This window comes from Papaver somniferum, chromosome 4 (assembly GCF_003573695.1).
Source record: "Papaver somniferum cultivar HN1 chromosome 4, ASM357369v1, whole genome shotgun sequence".
In the NCBI taxonomy this organism is placed as follows: Eukaryota; Viridiplantae; Streptophyta; class Magnoliopsida; order Ranunculales; family Papaveraceae; genus Papaver; species Papaver somniferum.
The window spans coordinates 154175266-154192829 of record NC_039361.1 but is presented as its reverse complement, the minus strand read 5'-3'; the positions used below and the strand labels follow the sequence as shown (position 1 = coordinate 154192829).

Here is a 17564-nt window from a genome sequence, read left to right as displayed (position 1 = left end):
GATGCATATTTTTCTAATCCTTTGCAATATTTTTCATATTTATAGATCATCTTCTACCTGAACCAATGGAAGATCAACCTGAAGCTATGGATATTTTTTCCAAAGATACAAGTGCTCACTATGCCAACAACTTTGAGTGGAAAGATTTAAAGGATGCAAAGAAGTGGGCTCGAGAACAATGGTTGAAGAAGAAGTGTATCTGATACATCTGTATCTTTCTCTCTCCAGGAACTAGTGATCCTCAAAATGGATTGAGGATAAAATTATAATTTAGGAGGGATTACTGATTAAGGCAGTATTCCTATAGAAGGAAGTCAAATTCTTAGGAGGTTTGGAAAACCAAACCAAAGTAAGAAAGTTTACCTAGATAAGGAAATACTTCCTAGACAAGGTAATATTCCTAGATAAGGAAATATACCTAGATAAGGAAATAGACTCCTAGAAGGTTTGGGAAACCGCTAAAGCTATACATAGAGATGTTTAGCTCATAGCTAAAGACATCTAGAGAGTGTGGTTTGACACCTCGAAAAGAAGATTTAACATACCTAGCGAGAAGTTTGTGAGGCAATCAATTATTGTAAAAGCAAGCTTAGTAAAATAGTTTAAGGTTATTTACCTAGAGAGATTGTGAGGGTAACAAAGAGAGAATTGTAATAGTTTTCTTGTTCATAATCTAGAGAAGATATATTTCTTCGAATTACTACTTTGTGTTATGTTTTCTAGTTTTCGTCTATTATTATTTTGAGTCCGCCTATATAATATAATAGTCACCAAGGTACAGAGATCAATACGTATCAAGTTGGTATCAGAGCAAGGTTAGATTCTTTTAGGGAAGATTCTTGTGGTTTATGATCTTCACTAGATCTCTCTACAAACAACTTGGTGAGTTACTCGAAAAGCAAGAATAGGTTAAAAGAACAAGAAAACTAAGGATGACAAAGTCAGATGATGAGTATAAGACTGATGAACCAAAAACTACCGATGAGAAAGTGGTTATGTTATAAAAAGATATGAAAGCGATTAAAACTACCCTGGACGAGTTGGTTTCTTGTATTCGTTCCAATACACAAAATCTGAAACTTACTAAAAAGAAATCTCCATCTTAGGGTTCAGAAGAAGAGGATGAGGAGGAAGAAGAAGAATACGAAGAGGAAGAAGAAAATGAGCTTCTTTAAGGCAAAAAAGCAACAAAACCTCGTGGTAAGTTTATGAATCATAGTAAGAATCTGAAAATTGATTTCATGTTGACATTCCACTTTATGATGGAAGTGTCGATGTAGAGAAATTAGATGATTGGATAGAGCGTCTAGAGACATACTTTTCTTTCTTTGAATATGGTTCGAATGAGAAGATAGCTTTTGCAGCATTGAAGCTTTCAAAGCATGCTCTAATATGGTGGAAATCTTATCAAAGACAATTCCTAAGTAAGTGAGCATTGTCGTGGAAAGGATTCAAGGAAGTTGTAAGGAAACAATTTTATACGGTTGGCTACCTTGAAGAGAGATGGTTCAAGTGATACAACTTGAAGCAGTCCTACAACCAAACCGTGCATGAGTATACTTCGGAATTTCATAATCAAGCTATGGTTTTGGATTTAGACTTGGAAGATCAAGCTAACTATATGAAGTATATTTTCGGGTTCCATGAGTATATATGGAAGGAGTTGAAGATGTTTTCGGTGGATACCATCTCCGAAGCAAGCATAAAAGCTAATGTCATCGAAGGCAGGCTTAAGAAATCTGATGTTGAGGGAAACACCAAGGGGAAGTCTGGAGGTTTCATCGCTAAAGGAGGTGAAAGGAGCAAAGATGATAGGAAGTCTAAAGACAAAGAAGGTTTGACTTGCACTTATTGTAAACAAATAGGACATGTTGTCGACAAGTGTTGGATGAAGTATCCTAATCTAAAACCAAAAGGGTTGCAGAATAAAGAAGCCAATAAGGTAGCACTAGTCGCACAAGCTTCAATAGAAGTCCAAGGAATAATGGTACCCAACTCAAAGCTCTCTCCTATGGCACGAGAAAAAGAAGGACCTTTAAAAGATGACCTTAGGGAACGACTCTTCACAGTTAAGATGCATGTTAAGACAACACTCATAGATGTTGTTATTGACCCGGGAAGTCAGAAGAATTTACTTTCACATTCTTTGGTACAGAAGTTGGGTTTGACGACTTTCAAACATCTGAAACCCTATCCTTTAGGATGGCTTCAAAAGTAAGGTGGGCTACAGGTTGCAGAGCAGTGTACGTTCAAGTTTTCTTTTGATGAGTCATACATTGATGAGGTTACATGCGATGTGGTTCCATTAGATGTTTGTCAGGTTGTACTTGGTAGTCCTTACTTGTGGGATCGAGATGCGGTTTTACATAGGAGAGACCGGAAGTATAGCTTTACCAAAGATGGGAAAGCTTTTGTAATACGAGCTATAGACTCTCCTCTTGAGGGAGTGAACTTGATTACAACCACTCAGGCTAAACGGTTGGTGAATGCTAGTACGAAGTTCATTCTTCTTGTGACCCGTTCTATTGACGAGAAGCCGAGTAGAGTTTGTTTGGGAACTCTAAACAAAAAACAAGAATATGACCTAGGAAGGTTGAAGATGTTTGAACTACCATTAATATATAATGATGACAAAATAATCTTGCCACATGTGGAACACTTGTGGTTTGATAGAGAAGAACCACTCGAAGAGGATTGCATTACGGAGCGAAGAGAGACTAATACAAGACAAGAATATAAGGACGCTTTTCTAATTGGAAGTCAAAGTCAAGTTCACAGGAATGAGAGATGGTTCAGCAGGGAGAAAGGAACTCTCAGGTTCCCTAACCTCCAAATCTAACTTTCGCAGGAGTTCAAGTTCTTGAGGGGGGAGGGGGGATGATACATGTGTATCTTTCTCTCTGCGGGAACTAGTGATCCTCAAGATGGATTGAGGATAAAATTGTAATTTAGGAGGGATTACTGATTTAAGGCAGTATTCCTATAGAAGGAAGTTAAATTCCTAGGAGGTTTGGAAAACCAAACCAAAATAAGGAAGTTTGTCTAGATAAGGAAATACTTCATAGACAAGGTAATATTCCTAGATAAGGAAATAGATTCCTAGAAGGTCTGGGAAACCGCTAAAGCTATTTAACTCATAGCTAAAGACTTCTAGAGAGTGCGGTTTGACACCTATAAAAGGAGATTTAACACACACACCTAGAGAAGTTTGTGAGGCAATTAATTATTGTAAAAGCAAGCTTAGTAAAATAGTTTAAGGTTATTTACCTAGAGAGATTGTGAGCGTAACAAAGAGAGATTGTAATACTTTTCTTGTTCATAATCTAGAGAAGATATATTTCTTTGAATTACTACTTTGTGTTATGTTTCTAGTTTTCGTCTATTATTATTCTGAGTTCCGCCTATATAATAACAGTCACCAAGGTACAGAGATCAATACGTATCAGTATCATAAACAAGTTAAAAAATACAACTTTCAAATGGTTTGCGAGTCTAGTGGGAAATATGAGAGTCATCAAATAAGCCGCAGTTAAATGGGAATTTAGGATAACTTACCATCAACACAATCGTTTTAAGCTTCCCTTACATCATTTCCCCCACTTGAATCACTCATTTCTAAAAACCCTAGTTTTTCCTCTAAAAACTCCTCTTCTTCTTCATAAAACACAAAAACTCTAACTTTTTTTCCCCAAATTTTAATACAAAAATATTATTTTAATTAACCACACTAATTAACTTAACTTAATTATGAATACTAATCATTCAGAAGCAGTTTAGCCATTTAAAAAAATTTGGACAAAGGATGACTTAAATTAGGTTTTAGTGACATTTTTTGTCCTCTGGTGGGAGGCCCCTAATTAGTTTCCAGTGCCCCCAATTAAACGATTTTTGATAATTGTGCGAAGTTTTATTGGGTCTCAACGAATATATGTGGAAAGTATCCCCTGCGGGCCCGACCCTACTATATCTATATTATAAAAAGAAGTGTTGGATGTCTATCCGACCATCGATTTCGTCATCTGGCGGCTGGGATCGATAGTTGGGCGAGGTATATTTTAAGAATGAATCTGTGTTCAGTCACGCTAACTTTTACTAAAAGTGTGTGAATGCGTTGATCTTTTTGTCAGAGAGATGTAGCATATATGAGTATTTTTGCGCAGATCTCAATACTAGCACTTCGGGAGATTCATGCTACTCTGCTGAGAGTGAGCATTGATCGTCATGTCATGTCAGTGTTGAGAGTTCGGATGAGAACATAGCATGGAAAAATACCAGGCGTACAATGCATTAAATGGATAATGCTATTAGAAAAATTCATAGAATATTCGGGATTGTTGCACCATTCTGAATGAATTCCATACATATTGAATTGCTCAATGTGTGAAGAGGTTTTTTGCACTCATCACTTCTTAAATGGCTTTATACCCTTGCAGAGGGTCAGCGCATTAAATACAGAGTTTTATAATTTTAGCCCTATTACCACCATCAACAACAAAAAAAAATTTATCAGACAGCGGCGAAAATTGAACTCCTAACCTATCACTTGGGAGTTCAACAGAAACTTAATCATAGACTTCCTGTTATACCTTATATAATCCATACCGATGTTTTCTAAAATATAATTTAAGTTTTTGGCACCCACATGTTCCTTAGAATAATATATATTCTTAAGGCGTTTTTTTTCATATCGTTTGTCATATAGGTAGAAGTTCTTGATAGAGTTGTGTATCACTATTGTGACTAATGGTCATAAAGGAAACTCAATCGGTTCGAACAATGGCAAATGAATTTTTAAAATTTATTAATCTGTTTGGGAAAAACAGTAGCTTGTCTTAGGGATTTCCCAGATATGTTCACAGCAATGTTCGCTCTTAAGATAGTATTGATGCACACGACAAACACAGCATGAACTTGATAAGTCTCATGAGTCGGCGACTTGAGATAGAGCTAGCATTGGGCTTCCAGATAATAAGCAAGCTGTGATAACTGGACAATCGAGGCTTAGGCTTACACATGCTTCTCTCACCCAGACAAAAGTGAGACTTCTCACCTGTTCATTAAGTTAAATTCATTCGAATATTATTGACTTGAAGCATGTGATCATTCCAAAGTATAGTAAAATACCAAAGCCAAAATAATACTCCCTCCGTCCTAGTTTACTTGATAAAATTGAATTTTTTTTTAGCAAAAGTGTACCAAAAAATTACTATATTTTCCACTAAAATTTTCTAATTATTAAAAAAGAAATAAAAACTAGGATATAAAAACTAATAAAAATAAGTAACTTGGAAGATTGATCGCGTACGTGGAAGTAATTTGAATTTGTTTCAAGTTTTTGCAAAATGCTATTTTGTCAAGTAAACTAGGACGGAGGGAGTAATAAATTGATAAGGTAAGACTTGGGGGTTTACCTTCAACATCTTCCTTTCTGCGCGTGGGTTGGTAGACACGGTAATTTTACCTCTTCATCTTTTAACCTCCCATGCTGCATATTAAACATCTAGTTCTTTGGAAGACTGTAACAGATTTTGTTCCACATCTTGTCCTTTGACATGCGATTGTTTCTTGATGGGTGACTTCTGAAGCTCTGCAGGATCATGAATGCTTAGTAAGAAAGAACAAAAGCCCGACGAAGAAGTATTATTTTGCTATGAGACAACCCATCAAACAACAAATTTTCTGAATACATGTCAAATGGTACACAACTTACAAAGATTAACTTGATCATAAATAAACTTAAGTACTAACTTTTATATCTATAATAAGTAACAAACAAAATTATTCAAGAAATTAACAGTACTTCCCGAATAGTCTATAATTTCACCCATCACATAGAACCTCCCAGCTCTTGCTACAAAAATGTCTTCCTGCAAAGAAAGAAAACAATACGATTTACGTACAAAAATCTGGTTCACAGGGACTCGCACAATCATTAAACATTGAAGAAAATATACCATGGTCGATAAGGGATATCTTATTGTAACTTATGATGAGAACATAAGCTCTCTTAGGCCCTCTATTGTAAAAATTATGTTTCTTGATAAATAAGAATGCAAAGTTCCTTTGGTACTGATCCCAAAGTTGTGTTAATTTGAAAGAGTATTAAAGTATTCAAATATGAATGTGTGCTTAGATGCATACAATTTAACCACCACAATGTTAACCGAATTAGTTTCTATATTAAAAATGAACGCCTATAAAAGTTGAGTCAATAAAAATGAGATAGTTGAGGGGTTTTATTTTCTCATGTTTTACTTGCATAAACTGTCATTCCACAAAAAAATGGAGGTCTTGAAAGAGTATATGGATCTGATGCCATGGTAAGTTTATCCTTTTTTGAAACTAATATTAGATATCATGCTATCTTTTGAACTAAATTAGAAAATCTTGGGGATCCATACCAAGTAGATAAACTTCTTCGGAATACTGTTTGGATATACCAAGCAAAGAATTTACCTTCAGCATACTGATTGCTTTAGTTGTGGTCCAAACCCAAACATGCGCAGTACCGCGGACCATGGCAATGGGTTCAATTGTTGTTGGCAGATGCATATATTGTATCCTCAAGTCTGTCACAAATCAAAGAAGCAAAAATATATAGAAAGCCATTTCATGCCATGCCTATCTCTTGAAAAGAATGATTTAGAAATAATTTGAAACTTGTGGCAATATGAAAGGAATCTGAACATGGGACTCATATTATTTGTTGATGTACTATAGGTTTATAGCCAGTAGGTGCGTAGAAATTCCATTAAATTGAAAACAATTTTAAGATTACTGTAACTTTTCATGAACCTAATCAAACATAAAAGAGTTAAGAAGCAAACCGAGTTTGTTTAGAGAGAATAACATCAGAAACTACAACATTTAGGTTGGCATACAACTGCGCTCCTCTTTCATTAGCAATCTGGACTTCTTGAAACTAAAATATGATCAGCGGCAAAACAAAATAAGAAACTTATGAAGACTACTTATAACTCTAAACATGGAGATATAGAGGTTAGAACTCACATGAAAAAGCTAGCTATCGAAACTAAAAATAAGAAAACAAAGCCTAATGTAAAAATTGAACAGCTGATCAAAGACATTAGACCCACTAAACCCATATGTGAAATCTACCCACCAAAAACTAAATGATATTAACGCGAGATGATATCCCTTCAAAGGATTAGAAGAAAAAAAAAAAACTGTTTTCATGATTTATTATTAAAGGTAACAACAAAAGTAGGTTTCTCCTTTAAGCAAGTTCCCTCATGTATGGTTACTTCCTAGCCTGGAAGTACAAAGACTTCCGTTGAATTGGATTCTCAGAGTTTTTTTCAGCAGAGGTGAGTAATTCGAGTAATTCTCAGATGAGCAAAGAATTCAAATCCTATGATCGCGGAACTGATTGACAATAAATAAGACCATGATTATGCAAAAATCATTGCAACCCATATCTAAGAATTCAAAGAAGAAGTAATCCTAACCCTCAGATAAAATAACAAAGTGATTTAAGTACACAATAAAAACATGTGATGAGAAATCTTTCGAAACCGGAGTTGAGAGAATTGGGAAGAAACATGAAGAAAAGAAAAGGTTTAGAGTTAGGTTTTACCGAATTGATAATTGTATTTAGTAATTTATCATTTTTGAGCTTCAACCAAAATCACACTTGTAAACCTAACAAAAATAATTAGAAAAAAATCAACAATCAGATTCAGAAAAGAATATATGACGAAGGAAGAAATGAAGAGAAAAAAAGAAGTTACGGAATAAATCGAGGAGAATAGCAGAAGAAGTGCCTGGAAAAAAGAAGTTAGGGTTTTCGATAAAGGGAGGACGCTGGATATCTAAGAAAAGAGAGAAAAGTGGGGTTGAAAATATGTAGCGCAGGTGGTGTGAAAAATCAAAAGTTTCCTATTGGTCTGAATATTTTTAGTGGGGCCAGAAGCTCTCGAATTTGAGTTTGATACAACTTTTAACCACATCGGAGTATTTTTTCCTGAAATTATATATACTAGTTTAATATTTTCTCCTGAAATTATATATACTAGTTTTTTGTCCGTGCTTTGCATGGGCTTAAGTTCATCATCCAAGTAAATTACACTTTTACGAAACCTATGCACATTTTGGCATTGTAGTCGTGAGGTCCGCAATTCTGTATATTAGGAAAATTAATGTCTAAACATTGAAATAAATTGAATCCCAAAAGAGCATATGAGATACAATTGATTGAAGGATCAAAAATGTTTTGTGCGGTGCCTATTTAAAACAAAAACTAACAATCCCTTTGTTCGGTGTCACAAAATGCACTTACACATTAGAACTGTCCCTGGTACGAAGGAAAAGAAGATTACTAAAGATAGAACGCAACTGTCCCCAGTACGAAGCAGAATATGGTTACTAAAGATCGAATGACTCTTTTGTCTGTCTTTTGCATCCCCAGCTCTAACCGAGATACATAGTTTGCCTTCTCCCTCAGTTGACTAACTTCAATGTCAACCACTTTTTTTTGTATCTTAAAATGCGAGCCAAATGTGTCCCAAGAAATGTCAAACATATTGTTATACCACTACATCTGGACAGCTAACCATCAGCAAGTACTTAAACTTATTGCAACACCAGAAAGAAGCACACTAAGGCACCATTCAGTGGCATGAAAACACAGACCAAAATCAAAAATTAAATAAGGACTACGGATAAACTATAATATCTGCACGACAGAAATGGTGTCTTAATCCCCTGAAAAGAATTCAAAACGCAGCATTAACTCCAATAACAATGTAAAATGCAATTAGCAGGACCTACTCCAGCATTGTCCTTCAATTACAGGTTTCATATCTCAAAGTAATCACATACATCGTGTTAAAACTGATGCGTTCTATTCAAACAATTGGATCAGAGATTATGTGATCTTCAAAAGAATAAATCGTTTCTAGCTTACCTTGGTTGTTGTACCTTCAATGGAGAATGTGAATTTCTTTGACTGGTTTGCATCTAGAAAATAAGAATACCTTTGAGAGGTTTGCATCTAAGTATGGGTTAGGATTGACATTCAAGAATTCAAAATCTCATATGAACTTACTGGACAAAGATTAGAAACGAAAATATATTAGATGAGAATCTCAGAATATAAAAAAAACCCACGGTTCTTGTCCAATAAGATGGTTTGCGTACTAACTCTTAAAAAAAATTCAATAAGATGGTTTCCCAAACCAAACTAAGAAGTTGATCACACTGATAAGACCCAGTAAGACAACCCTTCGAGTAAAGGTATGAAATAATCAGCATACTGTTTGAATAACTTTTTGACATGGGTATAATTACCTTTATAAGAAGTAACATTTCCACCTTAATTTGCCACCTTCGAGCCCGTCCAGTTTGTGATAATGGTGAAAGTAATGTATTATGATGTGTAAAGAAAATTTTAACGCAGATTTTTGCATTTACAGATATAGTAATGCATTTTTAAGTGCACCTGCCGATGGTACATCAAATGCCCCTTTTACCATTACAACTTCTTGTGGCCTTCCCAATCTGCCAATCCCCATGAGTCAATAGACCCAGCCGGACATCTACATTAAAATTATCTGGATATCCAATTAATTTGCTTTATATGCTTCAAAAAAAAAACAAAAAAAAAAAGGAATTATTAAAATATAATGAGATTTAGTTGCATACACATAACAACAGTCCAATTTTTGTTAGCATGAATAGTGACCATATGTAGTCCTTATTCTGGTAAGAGTATAAAAATAACAAAAGAATATAGAGTACACAAAGATATGGAACAAAAATAAGTAAGCCGCAAACGCTAAAAAAATAGTGTAGAAGATTAAGAGATATCTCGAGAATAAGAGATTACCACCAGAGATGTGTGCTTCACAATTTTTGGACAATTAGCCACAGTTCAAGCCTTAACATAATTGTGCAACCATGATGAAGTGGTGGCTTACCATTTTGAAGAGTAAAGGCTTGAACGGAAGAAAACAAAATCCATATCCTTGACAACCAATCAAGGTATAGAGCTTTGCGGCCACTGGTGATAAGTCCACTTATTTGCAAATGATCTACGAAGGTTGATATTTTGATGCATCGGGATCATCCATCCATTCTCTGTCTCTCAACTAAATTTATGTCCTCCATGATGTCTTCAGTTTGTAACTGCATAGATGTAAAAGAAGCTTAGCTTATGTAATAAATCATTTAAATTTTCTAACGCAAACAACAATTCCAGGCGGGTATAACTTACTATTACGCGCTGGGTTTAATAGTGATTGAAGTCTCATTATTCGTCGGTGTTCATCAATTCATCTTTCAGCAATCAAGTCCATCTCCTTGGCTATTTTATAATTATCTTCATGATTTTTTTTTCTCTATCCGCATCAAGAGAGTGGAGGTATGAACTTTAGATGCAACTGAACCCCTGATAGTTCAGAAAATTCTACGATAGTCTCTCCAAGCTTTCGACCTTTTAATCTATGTAATAGGTGTTACAACTAAAAACAATCATCGGAGCTAAATTAGATTTAATTTGTGACCTTTTAATGAGGCCCGAGCTTAATTAGAATTGTATCACAGATTGAAGTAGCCATTATAGCCAAAATTATCTGAATCGTGAAATTTTAATGTCATACTCTCATTTAGCAAACTGCTTCAAAAGGGTTATTAACACTAATAGTATGATTCAACTTTCATGCCTACTAACGTGATAGTCCATTGTTGTTGTTAGTTATACTACAGGCCTACTAATCTATTTAAATTTCAGAATTAATCAGAGAAGAGATCTATACCTATTTTTGGGAATTATTCCCAATAACCTTGTCATTGATAATATAACAAAATTGTATATATAATTTGAGTATAAATGATGAAGAGAAAAATTTGAGAAATAAATAGACAAATGGAGAAGAGGGTTAGGGTTTTGTACCAAATTTGATACCTTTTCCAGTAAAAATCGCACCAAGCTACAAAATAAAACAAAAACAGAATAGGGTTAGGTTTATAAATGGAAAATTTCGAAAAACAATACTAAAAAAAAATGAAGACATTCATAGGAAACCTAGCATAATGAAATCAACTTCAACTGAACTTCATTCTCCGAAGCCTGCAAAAAATAAATGATAGAACCTTCAAGTGATTGGTTCTGTTTTCAAAAATAACCCCAAGATTTTTATAAAAAACCCTTGAGATTGTTATCAAAAACCATATAGCATTTTCTTGGCTCCGTAAGGTTTCATGGGAGTAGGGGGAATATTGAGGCGGAAAAACGCGAGCGAAGATTAAGCTTATTTTCGGGAAGGTACTTATCTCTTTTCCCATTTCGTGTGGCAAAAACACCCACAAGATTTCAAAACCGCAAATACTGAGATAGGAAATGAGAGATGCGTGGGGTCGAAAAAATGAATATTGGTGGCGTGAAAAAACGAAGTCACGTGGGGTCGTAAAAATGAATGTTGGTAGTGGTCTCCCTATTGGTCTATACGTTTGGTGGGGCCAGAAGCTCTAGAATTTGATCTTGGCACAGCTTTTAAGCACAACAGAGTATTTTCTCCAGAAACTATCTATATATAATAATCCTGGCGTTTTTAGGGCCACTCAAAAGGATTTAGGGGCCATCAATTTATACCCAGCCAAAGACTCTAGTTAAGGGGTACCCTATATGATATTGAAGTTACATAAATGCCCTTCTGGTAAAACTGTATAAAAACCAAATCAAAAACAATTCTACTCATTTCAACTCTTCTTCTTCCAGTTTCATATTATCTTCCGATTGTGGAAGAAAAAAAAATTTCCTCGTTCAACCGAAACATCGCCGCGAATCGTAAAATCAAAACATCGTCGATTCGATTATAAAACAATGGATAAGAGAAATGAAACCCACAGACCTAGAACAAAAAATGTTGCTCGGGGTATCGATTCAAACATTGGAATTTTAGCAAGAAATAAAGAAATTCTTGCTGCAAATGAAGAAGAACGCGAAGAACGCGAAGAACAAGTACCCGGCAATGTAGTCGGTGGTGGCGATTCCGAGACTCAAACACTTCGTCAACTTCAAATGGCCCCAATTAGGTAAGAATCTATCATTTTTGGGGTTTATTTCGCTTTAATTCGTCGAATCGAGAAAAAAATTTCTAGGGTTTTCGGTTATTTATCCAGATTCGGACGATATGCATGCTCATTTACGTCCGAATGTAGTCGTGTTCTTCATTTTTCAAGAACATCGACAGTATTCGGGAGAAAGATTTGATGATTATCTGCCGAATATTGGTGGCCATATCTTCCTGGATACAAACTGCTAATAATCGGTAGTTTAATGAATTTTTTGGCTACCGAATATATTTAAGTAGACACAAAGTATTCGGAAGAACACTCACTACCGAATGTATATATTGAAAAAATCTCAAAATTTATGATATAGGAAAAATCCCATTTTGGGGCCAGTATTTATTCGGAAGACAATATAATGTTTTGTACCTCCGACTGTGTAGGATAAAATTTTAGAGTTTCTGAACTCCAGTTGATGAATATTCGGTTGTAAACGTGTTTACTTATATTCCGATTGTTTTTCATTCGGAAAAAATATGTGTCTTCTTACTTCCGAATTTGTACATTCGGGTTATAGAGGTGCACTTTTTCTTCCGATTGTGTAGGATGAAAAATTTACAGCTTCTGAACTCCAATTGATGTATATTCGGTTGCAAATATGTTTAGTTAGCTTCCGATTGTTTTGTATTCGGGAACAATATGTGTCTTCTTACGTCCGAATGTGTACATTCGGGTTATATTTCCATACTTTGTCTTCCGATTGTATAGTTTGTAAATATTGTTCCTTTCTTTGTTGTTTAGACAAAGTCGAGAAGGGAGGAAGAAATTGACAGCTAGTGCTAGGAGGGAAAGGAGTGCCAAAGATAATTCAGGTGCTCAACAAAGCGAACAAGAACAAAGCAGTCAACAAGGAGTGCAACCAACTGTTGAACAACAAGGAAGTGAACAAGGGGTGCGACCAAGTGTTGAACAAGCCGCTCAACAAAGTGCAGGACCAAGTGTTGAACCAGTTGATCCAGTGGCAAGAGTAGAAGAAGAAGGACAACCAAGTGGTACCCAAAAAGCCAAAAAAGGAAAAGATGTTGTAAGGAAGGATATTGCTAAGAAAGCATCACATCTTGTCCCTCAACACTTGAAGAAGAAGGGTATTCCAGCAGGCACAATCCTTGGACTACCAGCGGATGGAGGAAAATTTCTATTTGGATACAAAGACTCATGGGCCAGAGAAATATATGAAACCGAGGTAATAAAATTACTATTTTTTATTAATGTATTGTCTATGTGTTATATCGTAATACTTGTATTAATAGGATCATCAAGATGCGGTCCGTCTACTCAAACCTACCGCCGCACCAACAAAAATGCTTGCGTGGACTTTATCCGGTGAATGTGAAAGGTTCAAGACAATTGTTGCCAACTCGGGGTTAGCTAATGCCGCCGAGAATTCATTGTTGGAACATGATCGTGTGGCCATATCGGCGTTCGTGGAGAGAATGTATCCCGAGACCGATACTTTCCATATGCCGTTTGGGGAGATGACGATCACCCCGGATGATGTTGTGCAGATTCTTAACCTTCCCGACCAAGGCACAGCTGTGAAGTTTAACTACACAAAGCAGTTAAGTTGGGCACAACTTTATTCTCTAACTAACAAGTGCTTAGGTTGGGATGGAGAGACAACAACAACAGATTTTAGGAGGCATGCAAGTTACAGAACAAGACAGATCAACATTACAGCTTTGATGAATATGTTTCGAGGCACCTTGGAGAAGGAAAAGAATGGAACGTTAACTGATGAGCAAGTGAACCACGCTGCCACCTGACAGGCCTTGAAAGGGTATAGAAATGAAGCGTGATAAAACGGGGGCCTACAGTAATACCGCAAGTGCACGGTCGTCGGTTGTAGCTCGTGCAAGTACGGGTCGATCCACAGAGATCGGGTGTGTTTCGGAAGTGTTTCTAGCTAATTGGGTTCCTAGTTTGCTTTGGGCTTAGAAGCCTTTTGGGAGTGTTGGGCTTAAAGTACTATTGGGTTTGTTCTCAATAAAAGGAACTGAGCTTGGGCTCAGTTGGGTCTTTGAAATGTAAATGGGCTTTGGCCTTAAACTTAGGCTTTTGATTAAGCCCACAGTTGAATTGGATTGGGCCTTAATGAATTTGGGCTTTGGTCTTAAACAAATGGGCTTTGGTTAAGCCCACAGATGACTGAGTTGGGCTTCAGTTTAAAGTGAGCCTTGGGCTTGAGATGTATTGAGCTTTAGCTATTGAACTAGGCCTTTTGGGCTTCACTGAATTTAATTGGGCTCAGTTAGTCTTTAGCTAGGCCTTTGGGGAGGAAATGGACTTGGTGAACTGTGGCTGCAACAGCAGCAGAAGCAAGAGCTGCACAGCAGAAGAAGTGGCAGCAGCAACAGCCTAGCAGTCACAGCAGCAGCAGCTGGGGAGCAGCCCTGGCAGGAAAAGGAAGGCAGCAGCACAAGCAGCAGGAGCAAGAGTGGCAGCAGCTTGGCAGGGCAGCTGCACAAGCAGTGCAAAGAAAGAGCTGCACAGCAGCACAAGAGAGCACACAGCAGGGGAAAGCAAATAGAATGTACAAGCAATGGAAAGCAAAACAAGAGAGTTGCAACAGGGCAGATAGTGATGCAGCAGGAACTGCAGGAAGGCAGCAGCAGCTGCAGGAAAAACTGCACAGCAGTGCAGCAGCAACAGAATTGCAGCAGCAACAACAGCACAGGGCAAGGAACAAAGCAATAGCAAAATAACAGCCTGACAGTGAACAGAAGCAAAAGAAAATTACAGTGAACAAAACACAAAGGAGCAAAATGAAAATAACACAAAGGCAGTTAGCCTAAGGCAGGGGAAGAAGGTTAAGCTAACATGGAGGTAAGTTAAGGCACTCTTTTAGAGTGGGAAGAGAGCTAGCTTGCTCATTGTCACTAGTGAGCACTAGTTTCCTCCCACTACTCAATTAACACTATGCAGCAAGGTTTACTCCATTTAACAGAACTAACTGAACATGTATCACACTGAATTCTTAGCTACCATCATTCTTTCACCCCTAGAATCAGTTGTCTTCTTACAGCACAACTGATCACAGATGCATTCATTCAAGTAGATATCATCAGTTCTATGACATTTAAGCACTACAATACAATTAACATAACCTGAACTAACAATGAACACAACAAACTTCTAACACATTACAGGATACATACAATTAACAGGAGGCAAACTAAACAAAACATTAACAGGATATAACATAACATAGCAAACATCACAAGAGCACAGCAATTAACAGGAAACAATATTAGGCAAAACATGAACTGAAATAAGCAAGTGAACAAAAATTACAATTAACAGAACTTGGAAGTTCTGGATGTAGGCTACTCCAAACATGCTTTCTAACACAACTGATATGGCTATTTATAGTCACAGACTCAAATTCCCTAAATTACCTAATTCCCCCAAAATTAGGGTTTGTTCTTCCCCAAATTACAAAAATTGAAATTAGCTCACCTAAACGTCAAATTGACGCCGACCCATCCCTTCTCTGACTCCCCTGTATCACTCCATGCCTTCAATTTCAACTCTACTTCACCTAATTTGTCAATTTCACCTCTAGGGTTCCTGACATGGGAGAGGCGTGAAATTGAGTGATTAGGAGGACATAGAGTTGATGAGAGTGGAAATAATGATGTGGGTTAGGGTTGTTGTGGAGAGCTGGTGGTGTTTGGTGGCGTCAGGGAGTGGTGGTGATGATGGTGGTGCGGCAGTTGCAGGAGGTGGCTCTGCAGAGGGGGAAGACGTAGGTGATGGCTCGATTGTTTGGGAGAAGGGGGTGTTTGGGTAGGTGATATGGGTTCGGGTGATAGGGTGTGAGGCGGCTTCATCTAATCTTGATGTTCTGTGACGCTGAGTCATTGGATGCGAAGCTGGTAGGTAGATCGGACGGTGATGCGAAGGTAAGCGATGAGCGACCGTTGGATTATATGATACAACAAAATCAACGATGCCAGATGGAGTTAGGTACTGTAGTGTAAGGCGGAGATATCAAACTTCGATGAACAGCAAGGGAGCGACCGTTGGATTCAACTACCATCTAATCTGAAGGCTTGGAATTTCAGCGCTGTGGTGCTCGGCAGAGACATCAGATTTTGATGCTCTATGAAGGAGCGACCGTCGGATGCTTCTGAGAAATGATCTGATGGCTGAGAACGGAGGCGCTTTTGTGTGTAGAAAATGAGGTTGTGCGCACCATTCTTCGCGGCTTCCTTGCGTAATTTCTCCCGGCTTTTCACTACTTTTCTGCTCTTTTCGCTCCGCGACTCATCCGAACTTTATTTATTACCTAAAAAATACAAAATTAATTAATAAAAATATTTATTCTTGAAAACAATGAAAATACAGAATATGGGATAAAATGTAGAATTAATGCACAAGAGATGAGTTAAGTGCCAACAAAAAAGGATAAATATATACAATATTTGGCACTCATCACCACCGCATATCTCCTTTGTGTATTAGGATGTGTCATATTCCCCAATACTTCTGGCAACCGGATCGACGCCAACCTTATACAACTTTTGGATCCTCTCCATGAAGTCGGTGACTATTCTTGGGGCACGGCATGCCTAGCATTCTTGATGGAAGAGTTGAGAAAGGCTTCGAGGCTAGGAACCTGCCAAGTTGCCGGGAATGTGGCTCTATTGCAGGTTTTTTCTTGAACTCTATAACTCACTTTATAGTTATTCAGTAGACAATACATATGATGCATATCCATAACTCCAAATGACGCATATTCGGTAGGAAATTATCCATCTCTTTTCCCGAATGTTGGTTATTCGGTGGTTAAGTACTTACTTTGTTTTCCGATTATATACAATCGGAAATATTGTTTTGATATTATAACCGAATATACAGGCCAGAAAAGCTATAGGTTACTGAACTCCAAATGAGCATATTCGGTAGGAATTGATCCATTTTATTTTCCGAATGTTGGTTATTCGGTGGCTAGGTACTTAATTGTTTTCCCGATTATATACAATCGGAAATATTCTTTTGATATTAGAACCGAATATACAGGCCAGAAAAGCTATAGGTTACTGAACTCCAAATGACGCATATTCGGTAGGAAATTATCCATATATATTTTCGAATGTTGTGTATTCGGTGGATAGCTACTCAGTTTTGTTTCCGATTATATATAATCGGAAATTATGTTTGGAAATTACTACCGAATATACACAATCTATTTACTAAAACTTGGTTTCTTATGTATATAGGCATGGATTTATGACCACTTCTCTATCCTGAAGTTGGCCGGAGAGAACCCGGGGTGGTGCAAAGGTACTCTTAGATGAACAAAGTATATATTTGAAGACAACCGTTCTAGGACAAAGGAGCATCAGTTGATTCGCATGAGGGAGATTTTGGACCAATTGAAGGCCTCAGACGTATGCTTTGATCCATACAAGGAAGATCGAGTCAGTGGGCATATAAATGTTTGGTCGGACTTGTCCCTTTATTTTGGACCA

General features: G+C 37.0%; 2 long non-coding RNA genes across 12 annotated transcripts; both read right to left on the bottom strand.

Moving 5' to 3' along the window:
- Window positions 1–4768: 4768 nt before the first annotated feature.
- Window positions 4769–7803, bottom strand: LOC113271624. Of its 8 annotated transcripts, XR_003322240.1 has the most exons (6): window positions 7752–7795; window positions 7598–7662; window positions 6828–6922; window positions 6457–6569; window positions 5412–5867; window positions 4769–5050 (listed from the first exon to the last, which is right to left on the bottom strand). It is a non-coding gene; the product is annotated as an uncharacterized LOC113271624 (long non-coding RNA). The 8 variants fall into 8 exon arrangements; XR_003322236.1 differs by having other exon boundaries at window positions 6457–6922; XR_003322239.1 differs by having other exon boundaries at window positions 6457–6907.
- A 344-nt stretch (window positions 7804–8147) lies between these two features.
- On the bottom strand, window positions 8148–11312 carry LOC113271625. Of its 4 annotated transcripts, none has more exons than XR_003322245.1 (4): window positions 11045–11312; window positions 10235–10949; window positions 9310–10146; window positions 8148–8979 (listed from the first exon to the last, which is right to left on the bottom strand). It is a non-coding gene; the product is annotated as an uncharacterized LOC113271625 (long non-coding RNA). The 4 variants fall into 4 exon arrangements; XR_003322243.1 differs by having other exon boundaries at window positions 8148–9601; window positions 9939–10146; XR_003322244.1 differs by having other exon boundaries at window positions 8148–9557; window positions 9939–10146.
- Between the last annotated feature and the right edge of the window lie 6252 nt (window positions 11313–17564).